This window comes from Lampetra fluviatilis, chromosome 25 (assembly GCF_964198595.1).
Source record: "Lampetra fluviatilis chromosome 25, kcLamFluv1.1, whole genome shotgun sequence".
Lineage (NCBI taxonomy): Eukaryota > Metazoa > Chordata > Hyperoartia > Petromyzontiformes > Petromyzontidae > Lampetra > Lampetra fluviatilis.
The window spans coordinates 1,529,965-1,544,243 of NC_136299.1; the positions used below are offsets into that span (position 1 = coordinate 1,529,965).

The 14,279-nt window shown below is 49.8% G+C and overlaps 1 protein-coding gene across 1 annotated transcript in view; it reads right to left on the reverse strand.

Moving 5' to 3' along the window:
- Window positions 1-14,279, reverse strand: part of LOC144941604 (spectrin beta chain, non-erythrocytic 1-like) — a 168,518-nt gene that overhangs the window by 136,621 nt on the left and 17,618 nt on the right. The window contains exon 2 of the mRNA XM_078867924.1: window positions 9,852-9,964. The gene's annotated coding sequence lies outside the window, so the exon portion shown is untranslated. The remainder of the gene's footprint in view (window positions 1-9,851; window positions 9,965-14,279) is intronic.

Here is a 14,279-nt window from a genome sequence, read left to right on the forward strand (position 1 = left end):
ACCACGCGGCTTCAAGGCCGCCGCGCAACCGCGAGGCAAGGGGCCTGCACCAGGTCCATAGGCAGCCCCCAGTCGCCTTTGCTGTGTGTTCCCTCTCCACGCCGCGATCGACGTAAACATGCTCGTGCTCGCGGCGTGGCAGCGCAGTAGTAAAGCTCGTGGCTCACGGCAAGAAGGCCTTGGGTGTTATTCCTGACCCTGGCGCCTATCGATGTGGAGGTCTCTCCCCGATCCTGCATGGCTTCTTCTAGGTTCTCTGGTTTCTTTCCATATATCCAGGTTCCTTACATTTTTTATAACACTTGGAAAAAAAACGGATAATACACTGTAACATGATAACAAAAGTATCGTTAATAGCTTCAAAAAGTCAAAGAGTCTCCACTTGTTCGCCATCATTGTCAACACCTGCCTGGAATCTTCTCCAGGTGGTCTCCAGAGCCCGGAGGCACATTTCTTGTGGTATCGTTGCAAATTCTCAGAAGTGTTTAACATTTTTTGAAGCACCCTATATATAAAAAATATCACACGTACAATTGTAACTGGTATTGCCCAGCTTATCCCAATTGCTGACAAAAAATGGGATTACACATAGCAAATTATATGACATCAGTGAGTTAAGCGTTTCGCTCTTACTGCATTCGCTAAACAGAATTGTGATAACATTTCTGGCTTAAAGTGTTTGTGTATTTCAGCACGTATTGTTGTATTTAAAGCATCACAAATGTACGGATCACGGTGCAGTAGTCTGTGTTGCCGTTTAAAGTTTCTGCAGCGTAAGCACAAAGAGGAGGTCAAGGCGAGTGGGGGCGTGCGCATTTCAACGTAGGCGGAGAGGCAATCGAAGCGACGATGCCGTCTTTCAAGCTCACATTCCCATGTATGTACGGTATGTTCAACTTCTTTCGCTCCATACGTAGCCAACCATACTAATCAGAGGTGCGGGGAAAGGACAACAAACTACGCACAAAAATCAGTTCTAAACAAATTAGCTTTCAACCTAGATTTAAAAGTGCATAGGTCCCAATGGCTTCCTAATATCGGAAGGAAGAGCGTCCCAGATGGCCGCAGAAGCAAATCCGAAAGCGACACGTGCTAAATGACGATGTGTAATCATGTCCACCCCGCGTCAATCGGTCATCGTAACGCCTGCACCGCCGCTCACACTATCACGGTTGGCCGGAAGCGAGCAGGCGGTCAACCCGCGTGAACTTGTCATCGGGCACGGTCACAGCGCGACTCATCCACAAACGATTGGTTATTGATCCCCGCAGCAGAGGCAAGCAGGGGTCTCCCCTGCAGCCCACGGGTCCCCCCCCCCCCGTCACCGTTGGCCAGTGCAGTGGCCATTCCGCACATGCCCCACGCCTCCAGTGGCAGCTGCCGTGCCAAGCCGCTGATGATGTCAGTGGTCTCCACGGAGTAGGGGTAGAACAGAATAAACCGGCTTCTATGCATGCGGTGGTGGGTGGTGGTGGGTGTGACAGCTGTTCCAAGTTGCCCTTTAAAAAAAAAAACAGGCAGTGCTTAATTATTACCAACCCCCGACTTTACTTGTACGCATGCCGAAACGGAGGGATGTACAATATATATATACCAACGGAGTGAATCGCATGAACAGCGTTAATGCCTTTTGGTCGAGACACGGCCGTTGTGGCGTTGTGCACGGCAAACCTTGCATCTGCAATTTTAGTTTTGTTGAGATAACGACTTCAACGGAGTTTCCAGACAAGTCTGCGCCCCGTTTTGAACGGCCCCGCATTGCTTCCGTTTCGGACGCAAACAGGATGCGATCAATCCCGCAGCCACACATCGCACATCGCGGCTCGCATTCCAGCGCAAGACGAAAATATCTGAGATCGTTATCAGACTGGCCAACTCAGCCACTGTCGGGGGGCGAGACCCACACAGCAGCAGCAGCAGAGAGCGACTCACCGAGAAGTTTACCCGCCTATCGGTCATGATGTAAAAATAGGACCGTTTGCATTTTTTGTAACTTTGAGAGACATGCCGCAACGTTTCGAGAAATGGCGCAAACACGTCCAGACGGTCCGCACTCTGTTAACTTGATATAATCCGCACTTTGAATAAACTGCGACTGTTTACGGCCGTCAGATGTGTGGCAATGTGTCGAATCGCTAATTTAATTTGACCATTGCGGTCGTGAGGCATACGCAGCATTGGATCGTGCAGGTGAAGAGACTTCAATTTGCAACTCGTGTGGATCATAATGCCAAAAACTGGCGGTGACATCAGCGATGTTAACATTTTGAGCGAAGCGGAGGTGTCACGCACGAGAGGGAAACGAGAAAATAAACTTAAGATGTGAAACGTGGCACGCCCTGGAATTTTAATTGGAACAGACAGTGTGGCGATTCAACGGCAGAGGAAAATTTCAAAATATACACGCCAGGTCCATGGGGGCATCTGACAAGGCCCAATCAGATGAAACCACCGGTTTTTTTTGGTTAATCTCATACAGATTTTAGTATTTATCTTTAAAGGTTTAAAGTTACATTCAGGTGTGCACTCTGGATTCACTTGGAGCGCACGGTGAGTGTCCGTCAGTGGCCGGCACCGCTGCAGCAGCAGCAGCGCACAGGGGATAGACGCCCCCTGTTGAAACTATTAAACTAAACTATTAAATAAGTATAACCAGTAAAAACAAAGTTTTTCACTATAAATCCTTTATATGCGTGGCGGATAGAGTCCTCTTGTCCTCTGGCTTGAGATGGCTGCCACCTATGGGTCAGATTATTGCATTGCACCATTAAGCAATTGGTAATTAAATATAATATTTTTGTCCTAAAAAGTGTAACATTTTGGAAAAAAATGTTCACGAACATTAATTGTCACGCACAACGAGTCTGTGTGGAAAATGTCAGCTCGATTGGATCACGGGAAGTGGGTTAAAAAACGACAGAAAGATTTGCACGGTCCTAAGCAAGCAAGCAAACTTAATATAAAGGATTTAATAAAGGATTTAAAAAAATATTTGCCTGTGGAGGACGCTGGGATCGATCCCGCGACCTTTGGCATGGGAAGCGAGGGCGCTACCAACTGCGCTACTCCGCCAGGGCCTGTGGAGGTGTCACGCTCTGGGCTCCTACACTGTGACGTTCAGCCAAAGCCATGAATGAGTTATATTTGAATAAATGTAAAAAAATATATTCGCCTGTGGAGGACGCGGGGATCGATCCCGCGACCTTTGGCATGGGAAGCGAGGGCGCTACCAACTGCGCTACTCCGCCACGGCCTGTGGAGATGTCACGCTCTGGGCTCCTACACTGTGACGTTCAGCCAAAGCCATGAATGAGTTCTATTTGAATAAATGTAAAGTACATTTTTTTTGCCTAAAAAGTGTAAAATGTTGGGAACGAACATTAATTGTCTCGCACAACGAGTCTGTGTGGAAAATGTCAGCTCGATTGGATCACGGGAAGTGGGTTAAAAAACGACCGAAAGATTTGCACGGTCCTAAGCAAGCAAGCGAACTTAATATAAAGGATTAAAAAAATGTGTATTTTACCAGGTAAGGCCCACTGAGCTATACAATGTAGCTCATTTATAAAAGCGACCTGGCTATCACAAATGATAGCTCAACGAAGTGGCTCATCATCTTGTGGCAATTTTCAGCAGTCAAAATACTCTAAACGTACGTTTTTAAGTGTGGGGGGAAAAACCGGAGGACCCGGAGAAAAATCCACGCGATCACAGGGAGGGAATGCAAATTCCGAATATACAGCAGCAGGCGTCAGGGTCGGCATCGAACCGACAACCTCCTGTATACCAGGCGAGGTAGTTAACATCTCCTAGCCACCATGGCTCCCTGAAGTGCGAAGATCTCACATTCTTAGCTGGTGAATGTCTCATGATGCAGTAAAACTCACATTCATCCTCTCGCAACAAGACACTCATCATTGGATTCATGCGTAGTCAAGTTGAGTGATAATTTTTTTTCTCTAAACGTTCAGAGTAATATCCTGTGTTTGTTGACTGCACTCTGAACAAGATGTATTCCACACTACGCACGCGCTTATATGGGTAACGGTGGAAGTTTGAAATGCAGTTTAACAACAGAATTCGTGTCAATATTTCTGCCCTGTCTGACCAACTGATTGCTCATATGACACCACGAAGTACTGCTGTTTGTGCTGCAGGGATAGGTACTATACGTGTGTAGGGTTAGTGAGAGAGAAGGGCAGCAGAAGACAGATTCCTGGGAATTCCCAAGAGATGTCACCATTGGCGACCTCACGAACCCAGTGGCTGAACGCTCATGCCCGCGGGGCACGGCCTCAGCTCCCGCGGGACCATGCGAGGCCTCTGTTGTTCAACGCCGTCGACAGTACGTATGTGCGTTGGACTTCTTGCGCACCGTACGTAGCCAAACGTGCTCATCAGATTAATTCTCTAGCCAGTAGGCTTGGAGGTGAGACTCATCTAAAAACCAACAAGAACTTTGGCCTCTGTACAAGATCTGACCTTACTCAATACCTACACAGCTGATGTTTTTACACAAACCCATACAGTTTCGTCATAAACCTTTGGTCTACACGTGTATGTGTGTGTCACGTGTGTGTGTCACGTAGGTGTGTGTGTGTGTCCAGCGGGAGCGCGACGCTGCGCTACCAACCCGGCGGCCAGAGTTCGATTCCCGCTCACGGCCAACATCAGTGACGAATATCTGAACCGGTCCTGGGCCTCCCCTAAGTCAGCTTAGCCTAAAATTAGTATAAGGTGTGGTGTGTATCGCTACTAGGGTGACGAAGGTGGTCGGGCGTGGTTCTGGCCACCCACCCCCTTACGTGCCGTGCCAGCCTTAATAGGTGCTCCTCGCTAACAGCACTCGCCCTAAGAGTCTGTTAAGGCTATACGGGGGATCTTTGTCAGCATGTGTACAAAGGCTTGTGTTGATTGTAGTAGTCAGGCATCGGAGACTGCACGAGATTTACAAGTGTGGTATGTGCGCTTTAATGGCATGGGTCTGTCGCCACATATGACGCAATAACACCTTTGACATGTACCTTGTGAAATGTGGTACAAAGAAAATTCTCCTGGGATTCCGAACACGCTTGCCTACTCCTGTAGGAATGCTGCAAAACATCCAGACTGCAAAGACGTATTGGATTTTTATTCAATAGGCCCCTTCACATAGTGACATTCCTACCCACTACAAACAAGTATAAACAGTCACACTGAGTCTATTGTTTATGATCTGGGCGCCACGGCGGCAAGATATTAACTGCTTCGCCGGTATACATGAGGTCGTGGGTTCGATGCCGACCCCGATGCGTGCGTATGTGGAGTTTGCATGTTCTCCTCCCGTGGTCGCGTGGATTTTTCTCCGGGTCCCCCGGTTATTCCCTCATGCGTTTAAGAGTATTTGGCTGCTATCAATTTCCACACGACGATAAGCCACTTCTTTGAGCTTTCATTTGTGGCCAGGTCGCTTCTGGAAAAGAGCTACACAGCTCAGCGGGGGCTTACCTGGTAAAATATAAAGTTTAGTTTACAATGTATTATGTTGCACTTCTTTCCCACCGTACATGGACCACAGTGCTAAGCGGAGGTGCGGGGGAAGGACAATAAACTAAACACAAACAGCAGTTCGAAAGAAGTGAGTTAGTCAATCTAGATGATGTAAAAGTGAATAGCTCCACTGGCTGGAGCTATTCACACTTTTGAATGCGCTCCACGCGTGGACCGTCTTGGTTCGATGGTTCGCCAAAAGCCGCTGCTGGCGACGATGACCGGAGTTCGTGTAATGATGGTTTATGTTCCTTGACGAGATTGGCAAGGATGGCTTCGCCTCCACGCAGTACGATATCACGCACCGCCGGCTCCGAATCGGTGCTGCATTTGACAGCATTGGCCCATCCCTTCCCGCCTGCTCTCGATAATGCGAGACGTCCTCGCTATGAAGTTCAATGTGACTATCTTGCTGAATTAGCTTAAGCAGCCGCGGCGTGTCGGCCGCTTCGCCTCACGTGCGTGTGAATAAACGAATATAGACACGAAGGAAAAATGTCCAGATCTTGCTCAGAGTTACAGAAATTCACCTGTCACATATCGGTACAAGTTCACCCAAGCAGCTACAAACGTTATAAATGCCACGGCAGATTTGCCTCACATCACGTATCACCGGTGCTGCCATTGCCATAACTATTCCCGTTGTCTAAAAAATGTACTCAACAGACGGCACCTATCAGTATCGTCTTCTAAACTCGAGCGTTGCTTCATCTTCGTCTCATGAGATGTGCTGCATGCTTCGTCAACAGTCCCACGGTGCAGCTGCCATCTCCGAGCGCGCGGCCATCACCGCGGCTCCACTCAGTCCGGGAGGAGGAGGCGGTTTGCCCAGCGTCCTTCCGCGGTGCGCGCTAACGAGGCGACGCCGGCGACTAAACGGCAGCACGGAGTCTGCCTTCCCCCGCCGCCTTTACCCAGCCAGCCAACGGCATTTCCTGGGTTTCTGGCCCCATTAACGCCGCAAAAAAAACCACCACACTTGGCCCGACACCCACCCAGCCCAGCGCTGCAACTGCCCCCTGCCCCAACCCCCCCGGGTGCCTCCCCATACGGAGCTCGAGCGCCCCACGCTCCACCCGCATACAAACCTCCGCTGCCGACTTCGCCCAGACCAATATGATCATTGTTATGTATCCATAAGAGGGGTTTTTTTTGGATGAGATCGCGTAAATATAAATGTGTGTCGTTAAAGCCGCCACCACCTGACACAGCAAATTAGTAAGGTTTGTCACGTATATGGAACGTGCCAATTCATTACTAGTTCAACACACCGGTGTGTCGGAGAGCAAATCCACAACATTTCAAATGGCTATAAATGTATAGCCATATGTCAATTTATAACCATGTCAATTTACTGAAAACTGAAGACCTTCCCATGATGCGTTGGTAATGAAGCTTTGTTTGACCATACTTCACCATGCTGTCTGTCTACAGGGCACGTGGGGATGAATAGTCTACAGGGCACGTGCGGGCGCACAACGTGGAGTGGGACACAAAGCTACTGAGGGTGCTTGAGATGTAACGCTGTGATGTCTGCTTCAGCGGACTGCTCTCTGAACATCAGCTGGCCGCACTGCATGCAAGGGGAGTTCCAAATATAGATTCGTGGCATAGTATGACACAAGTGGAATGACTGGAAATGATGGGGTTTCAAAATAATCTGTATTGAAAATAAAACAATAAAATATTTCGACGGAAAGTCGTAACATTCCGCTTTAAGGTAGAATGTATACCGCGTTAAAACAAAGATCCCCCGTGTAGCCTTAACAGACTGTAGTGGCAAGTTCTGTTAGCGAGCACCTATGAAGGCCGGCACGGCACACGAGGGGTGGGTGGCCAGCACCACGCCCGGCCGCCTTTGTCTCCCCAGTGGCCATATTTATGTATCGCACCAAGTACTCATTTGAGTCTGAGTCGACCTAGAGGATGCCCAGGACCGGTTCAGATAATCGTCACCGGTGTTGGCCGTGAGCGGGAATCGAACCCAGGTCGCCAGGTTCGTAGCGCAGCGTAGCGCTGACCGCTACGCTGCTAACACGGTGCCTCACAAACGCGCCACCAGCCGCGTGTCAACGGGCTCAGTGGATAGTAGCTGACCGCTTGCCCACACAGGCATCTTACAATGTCATTTGCGTTCGTACCCTTACGCGTCACTTCGGTGAGTCACCGCTATTTCTAGCAGCGTGGCGGCTAAGTGGACTCACACTGGAACAGATTCCTCATATTTCAAATACACCTTGCAACTGTCAAACCCACAGGCCTGCACCTCTTGCTCTCCAAGGTAAACACTGCACACCACGACGCGTTACAATGATGAAAATGGGCCATAGGGGTCAACCAGAGTCACCGGTTTGTTGTTGTTGAATCTGCACAAAACAAAGGCAATTGACTGCAGTAATGGCAATCGTTTCCCCCCCCCGCACCCCCATTAGCTGCTGATGCTGCTGCTGCTCCTCCTGCAGCTAGGTGGCAGCTTGTGGTATGACGTCAGGGCCCCCCCCCCCCCCTTGTCGCCCTGCCACATCGGTGGTGTGCTCGTGCGGTGGTTTCCTTGTGGCCCAACTTCAAAGTCACACCACACACACACACACGCGTGTGTGCACTGCACTGCGTCTAAAAACAGAAAAACCCCATCAGCAGATGCCACCTTCCAAGGATTCTTAGGCTGCCTGGAATATGCCCGCCACTGTCTACATACGAACAAAGATTCTGTTCTGTGCCCTGCGCACGGCAGCGGCAGCAATACGTTCAGTAGTTGGATGCCGATGTCGGGGCTTGCTGGCCACGACGAGAGGGCTTCGGCAGAGGGTTCGGGTAAGTTTTGCTCTTCCTCCGTTGAGGGAAGGCAGACAACGGTGGATTGTTACACAGTCCACAATCAAGCTACTGTGGCTTGCCTTTAATTGCCATGACGAAGGAGATGCTGGCCATTGGCTATAAAACATGGAAACGGACGTCCTTGATTTGAATCCAGATTAAAAAAACTGAACCAAATCTAATTATTCTTTATCAATTCATTGCAATATTGAACATTAATGGACGCTTCTTGTTTGCAAAGCGGGGGGGGGGTGTTCCCCAGCATATCAGAGCGACATTTTGGTTAACCCACCAAGCAGCACTTGTGGACGTTAAATGGTGAATCGACGATGATGAACCCTGCAACCGCGTCCACAATAGGGTTTGGGCTACAGATTATTCTCTGCAGAGGCCAGCCATTGATAACTCGCACTCTTTCTATTTTCAGACTGGATTTCTTCATCCGTCTATGTGGGCTGTGTATGACAACAGGCACCGCCGCCGAATCTTTGGTGAGAGCCCAATAGTCTTCAGGGAAGTCTTTAAGGATGTGTGCCGCATTGTGTATAGGGGGGCCCTCGTAAATAGCACGGCGGTATGTTGAAAGGTTAAAATAATTACGGTGATTATTTCACAAAATGTTTATCGGTCGACAGGATATTGGGAACAGGTCGAAATTAACGTGGCTTTTCCACCAAACATTGTGATTATTGTCTATAGTTAATGCAGAACTCTGCCATATTAACTTACCGATGGACTCCACTACCACCCATACTGTGAGATCCAGAAACTCAGCTGGATGAATGCTAGCGAGGGGAAATTGATTTCATTTTCATAAACGTCTATTTTATTCATGGGGGAAATGTCCAGTGGAATAAAATAATGGAATTCAGTGGTTCAAAAAACCTCTCCATACCTGCAAACCACTCACCATCAACCCATAAACGACGCATTGGGGGGAATTTGCGTTGGGTTGGCCGAGGAGCGGTTGAGGAGGTACGAGAGGAGGCGGGGGGTGAGAGACGTTACAGGCCATGGGTACGACACACGGGGCCACTCTCCTGTACCTCACACGCGCGTGTGCATTATTAACGGCAGTAAAACTGCCCCGTGTAACTACGTAGTCCGAGTGCCGCTTAACGCCGGCAAAAGGCGGATTCAGTCAAGGGCCAGCTGCGTAAGCCGGCGGGGATAATCGTTCACCTACAATATAATAATGAGATCTTTATTGGAACACAACTTAACCACCTGTTCTTCATACTTAACAGTGGGGTGGGCCGTGACAGTGTGTGTCCATGCGTAGAGATTGGTCTTTTGCCCTAAGTGGTGACTCTCTGCGTTTTCTCCGAATGCTATGAAATTGTGTCGCGTGAGTCACGAAGGAACCAACGGATGTCCGTGACGGTCCCGCGGGCCGCTCGCCGCTCGGCCTCGCGGATGGCAGCGGCGAGCGAGCCGCAGGGTGGCCAACCCCTGGGTCTAATTGTAGAGCCAATTGGGGAGGGGGGAGGCGAGGGTGTCCTCACCGGCACTGCTGCCCTCCTGGGTGCAAGTCGACGGTTCCGTCCCTCGGTCCGTGGCCACCTTCCCTCCCCCCGCGGTGTATGCCTCGCTCGCCTCGCTCGCTCCTCGCCTTCACCTGGGCAGGGCGACAACGGCACCGCGACGCAACATTTCACTGCGCGCTCCTTCCTCCGGCGGTGCGGCACCGCTGCTAGCTTGGGCCGCGAGATGAAAACGCGGCGCCACGTCGCCCGCGTCTCACCCCCACCGCACGCACTCCGATTTGCGCGGTTGGCTACGTGCGGCGCGAAGGAAGTTCGGTGGTGCAGGGCCCACCCCAGCAACCTGTCTCGCGCCGGAACCTGGCGCAGCTCCTTGAGGGTGCCACAGGTGGCGAGATGTTGACTACCTCGTCTGGTATACAGGAGGTCGTGGGTTCAATCCCAACTCTGACGCCTGTATATTTGGAGTTTGCGTGTCTCTCTCCCCGTGGTCCTGTGGATTTTTCTCCGGGCGTTAAGGGTTTTTCCATTCACATTTAGAATCAACATCACCACGCGTTTAGAGTATTTGGCTGCTATCAATTTCCACGTGATACACCACTTTGCTGAGCCATCATTTGTGGCCAGGCCGATTCTGAAAAAGAACTGCATAGCTTAGTGGGCCTGACCTGGTAAAATAAAACATAGTTTAATAGTTGTATTGAGAAAGTCCATAATTCACAGCCACGTTACCTCAAACCAGCACGGCCAAGAGGATAAATTCTGTCCTCCCTGTCAAACATTTGCGGTCACAAAACCAGCTCTGCTTTTCTTTTGCCTTATTGGCCCCTTCCACAAGCGACCGTGATGTCAGCAACCGTCGTCACGCGCATGTGAAATAAGATCGGACATCACAAACTATTCTCTTGCTCCAAAGCATCCAAGGTTACTCGAGACGCATGTCCAAAGTTATTTGTGTGTGAGATTTAAGGTTTCATTTAGCAGTTGATAACCGTTAAGAATTGTTCGAAATTAAAATAAGGCAAAAATAAAAGCGAACAAATTTTTTTCCCCATAAACATTTTTGTCCTTTTTCTTCTCGCAATAAATCCATGTTTTGTTAATATTTGAGCTCGCGTTCCACTGCGAGTGTAACGTGCACGCACGCACATGCACACGCACGATCCACTCTAAACAGCTGCGAATTCTAACAGCAGCATTCTGGAATCGAATGTTACAAACAAACGAGATGCACGACTACGCAGTTCATACATTTCGCCCAAAATAGACTCTGCCAGAAACCATTCCACTTATTTTTTCAAAAACGATAATAACCGTGCACTCTTTGGCTTCTCAAGCCTACATCTGTTGCGGGGAATTTGTGAACGCTGCAGGTTTTACTTTTTTTTGTGCGCGCGGTGTGGCAGCAAGGCAAAGCACAGGGCGGCAGAATGCGTGGACGTCCCAGAGGACGGATCCAGACGGAGCACAGCGTGACGTGCAGGGCTCGCATCTGGCAGCGTTCCTTCTCTGCGGGTTTTTTTACCGAGGAAAAAAACCCGCCACCCGCTTGGCCAGAAAGCACTTAAATAAGTAGCCCTCATTAATCCGCATTGCATCAACACGGCCGTTTCCACCTAAGTATGCGATGGTGCGTCCAGACATCTGCAGAAAAAAATATTTAAGGCCCAGGATTGGATGGACATTTTCGCGATCCCGGCAGCTAGGCTGATGATCCTGGTTGTTGGAGCAACCAGAGTTGACTCCGCCCCCAATGGTTAAACGCGAACGGATGGCTCTCCAACATCACTGCACCGGTGTGCTGAAGCAGTCATAAAATGGCACTTTAAATGGGCTCTGTCAGGTGAAGGAGGCTCCAGACCAGTTCAAATAATCGTCACTGGTGTTGGTGGCCGTGAGCGGGAATCGAACTCGGGTCACTGGGTTCGTAGCGCAGCGGTGCTAACCGCTGCACTACACTACCTCGAGTGATGAATGACACAACCGGTCCGTCACACAGTCTATTATTGCGTATGATGGCAGCAGAAATATTTTCAGGAGCCAGATGCCAATGTCGTGGGTCTGCTGCTCGCCACGACGAGAGGGCTTCAGGACAGAGGGTTCGTGTAGTTTTGCTGTTCCTCCTACGCTGCTGAAGGAGCGCCAGACCACAGTGGGTTTACTAAAGGGTCCACACTTTGTGTCGCATGGCCACAGTCACGCTACTGTGGCTTGTCTCTTGAATTTGCCACCAGGAAGGTGTTCCCATCGGCCTGTTAATGTTCTGAGTTTACCGTCCACCACCCGGTAAACGCGGTGCTGTTTTGCAATGTGCAGCCTACTAACCTACATTCCTGTTTGCGAGTCACCTATCGACAGCATAACTTTCGAGAGGGCGATTCTAAATATCGTGGGTGGCCTAAAGAGCCGACGCACGCAGGACTACCGTGCGTACGTGGGCTAGGGTCCCACACGTGTTGTTTTGTCATCGGAAACTTAAGAGGAGAACAATCAAGACGCACCCCTTCCCTCCGCTTTTAGACATCATCGACAAAACGTTACAAAATATGAAAAAAAAGTCATCGTTTGTCACGTTACGAATGTTCAAGATTACAACGTGACCGCTGAATCGGACCGAACTGCTCCAAAGCTCCAAGCAACGTGCTTGCACCACCTACACCCACGTGACTGCACGACTTACACCCACGTGACTGCACGACCTACACCCACGTCTACGATTAAGCACGGTTGGCTACGCACAGCGTAAAAAGAAGTTCAACATACATACCTACATCATACCCATACTACATTTTTTTATTTTAGAGAGGAGGGGGGAAAACCACACCGTTTGTACGTTTTAAACGTCTAAACCACGGGTCGTTTTGCAGGACTCTTCACAACAGCAGAAACGCATTCGCCTGGCGGGTGGTGGGGAGGGGTGCAGGAGGAACTGCCGAGGAAGGCGGCGGCGGTGGCGGCGGTGGGAGAGCAACGGGGAAACGATTTGAGGGGAGCGGAGAACAAAACCCGAGCCGAGCACCTGGAGTGGGTGGGTGGGTGGGGGGGTGAGCCGGCCGGGTGGTGGCCATTTAGAGCGACGTGCGCACCGCCACGTCTTGCGTTCGCGAGCGACCGCGGAGTAAAGTGAAAACCGCCCCCTCGGCTTGTGCCGTGGCCAGTCTGGGTTAAAAATGGCTACCGAGTAACCGAGCGTCTTCCCGCATTCTCGTGCATCACTAGGATCCAGAGGTGAACGCAATGCTTGCTTCTCAAGCTCGGACTTTCTTCTCCATCTCTGATGATGGCGCTTGCATTTCATACCCGCATCCCCCCTCTCATCCATCTCTCCCTATGTCGCCTCCTCGCCTCTCCATGTCAGCGGTCATCTGTGTGCCTCCTCGACGGTGCCCCGTTGCTCCCTTCCTGCAGCGATTGTCACATTTTGTGATGCCGAGTAGCTCCACCGCTGCGGGCCGAGTAGTAATGGTGCCGAGGACAGCGCGTTACGCAGTGAATTATCGCTCGTACTCAGCAGCATGTCCCAGGTCATTTCCAGTGATTATCTGTAGAATATTAGAATTGGCATGTTTGAAATAATTAAATATATGTCCAATGCTTCATCCCTGTGAATTCGTTCACATGGGTACCACTCTATGGGCAGTCAGCAGTGGTTATCCTCTTTACAACCATCGTGCAACGGTGGTGAGATGTTATCTCCCTCGCCTGGGTCCTCCGCTTTATCCCTCCACATTTAGAAACATGCATTTAGAGTATTTGGCTGATATAAATTTCCACATGATAAGCCACTTCTTTGAGCTGTCATTTGTGCTCAGTTCACTTCTGAAAAAGAGCTATAACGCTCACTGGGCCTTACTTGGTTAAATAAAAATAGTTTACAGTTTAGTTTACAGACTTTTCCCTGCCATAATAATGTGGAATGTCCACACATCTATGAAGGATGTAAGCTGGAGATCGGCATCACCCATGTGCCCTTTTGAGTAGGACACTAGTTTTGTTTTATCATTCACCATTTAACAAAACCATTTTACCAAATTGCTTCTTTGTAAGAGGAGCACGGACCGGGGTACAGACGCTCGCACGCTGTGAACAACCGTCAGAACGACACACGTCAGCGGACCACTGCCCAATCAAAGATGCTGTGGCAAGTCATCATTAACCGTAGTAGCTGCACACGTCAGCGGACCGCGGATGGACCTCGTGGGATTTGATGGCGCGCAGCTAAACGAGTCTGAGAGGCGCCGAAACAGAATGGGGCCTTGAAAATTGCAAAGTCAGTCACGATGATAATTAGCTTCCAGACAAACAAATAGCCCTGCCAAAAAAGAACGCAAACGTTCCAAATGCATTCTTGAGGCCACTAAAGCAGCGGAGACAGAAATAGGGCACTTGGATTTTTCTCTTACTTGTTTCCAAAAAATAATCAAGCAATTAAAAAAAATGTAAACAGTA